We start from the raw sequence: 1,472 nt of genomic DNA, 5'->3' as shown, positions 1-1,472 counted from the left end.
AGACCCACTCTTGACTGATCTTTGGTAACCTCAAGCTTGAACTTTTTTTTCTTTTTTTAAATGGTAGGAAGTAGACAGATGTTTATTGGTAACTGCTAATTGTCCACATACAGATACGGTGCGACATCTGAGCCCAGTACACAGAAAAGAAGGAAAAAGCTGGAATTCTCTAGTACACAGGGAGGGACCTAGGATCCCCAGCTTCCAGCAAAGCAAAGGTTTTAAAAGGTTTTCTTTTTATCCCATAAGCAGTGTGGTGCCGATTCCATAGTTTTTGTCAAGACAAGAAGGGATAAAAGTAATTTTTGGAATGGAGAGGATATGGGATTCTTTTCCTGTTGTATTCTCAAGGCATTCTAGTCCTCTTTCTTATCCTCTTTGTGCTCTGTTCCCGCTTCCTCATCATCCATCAGGAACCAAGCAGTGGTCTGATAGATCCAGTCAAATGCTGTCTTTCAGAACCTCTCCTGACACACCTGCACCTGCATCAGAATGGCCAGAAAACCAGTTAAAGCAACTCTGGTTCCTCATGCAGGCAGCTTCTTCCTGCTGGCTTCATCCTGCAATTGACTTGAATAAGTCCTCAGATCTTTCCAGATTTCCATATGATTTCTGTAGACTTTGAATGGATCACCATTCTCATCCAGATGAAATACTTTGGGGAGAAGTTTGTTTTTGAAGTAAGGATTTCCACTAAAATAAAAACCAATTCTGTAATCTGATTTGATATTGTCAAATTCTGTCACTTCAGCTTGGGGTCAGATAATGTGGTACCTCCTCATCCTGTTCCCTCAGCAGTTAACTTGTGGATGGGTGATAGATCTTTTCACAACAAAATTTGGGATTTGGGGTGTCAGTTCTGACCTCTTCAGAACAAATGATTGGCAGAGTTTGTTGTATTTCTGTTCTAATTTCAAAATCTCATTGTCTTGCTCATTATGCTGATTTTGCTTTGTTCTTGTGTCAGTATTTTCAGTTGCAGTTGCTTTATGCTGCTTCTCCCACTCGAGCAAATCCTTAGACATGGAAGTGTCTGCCAGGCGGTGGGCAAGAGCAGGAACTAACCTAGACATCCTCATCTGTGCCTGGGGTAAAGAAGGCATTCAGGGGTCATGCCTCAACGAAAGCCCAGCACTTAGAGCCAACCAGGAAGAAGCTCAGAGAACTCTATTTTTTTTTAATATCCACTCCAAATCTCTACATTAAAAATGGTAGCATTGGGCTCAGCGCGATAGCCTAGTGGCTAAAAGTCCTCACCTTGCACGCCCGGGATCCCATGTGGGCGCTCCTGACTCCTGGGTTCGGATTGGCTCAATTCCAGCTGTTGTAGCCACTTGGTGAGTGAATCAGTGGACAGAAGATCTTTCTCTCTGTCTTTCCTCCTTTCTGGTATATCTCACTTTCCAAGAAAAATAAATAAATCTTTTTTTAAAGGTAGCATTTTCTTTTATTCAAGACAGATATCCCAATTT

General features: G+C 42.0%; 1 pseudogene; it reads right to left on the bottom strand.

Moving 5' to 3' along the window:
• Positions 1–356: 356 nt before the first annotated feature.
• On the bottom strand, positions 357–1,073 carry LOC101536003 (protein SET-like; annotated as a pseudogene).
• Between the last annotated feature and the right edge of the window lie 399 nt (positions 1,074–1,472).

This window comes from Ochotona princeps, chromosome 4, assembly GCF_030435755.1.
Source record: "Ochotona princeps isolate mOchPri1 chromosome 4, mOchPri1.hap1, whole genome shotgun sequence".
Classification (NCBI taxonomy): Eukaryota; Metazoa; Chordata; class Mammalia; order Lagomorpha; family Ochotonidae; genus Ochotona; species Ochotona princeps.
The sequence above is the reverse complement of the archived record's forward strand: the minus strand, read 5'-3'. Positions and strand labels throughout refer to the sequence as shown.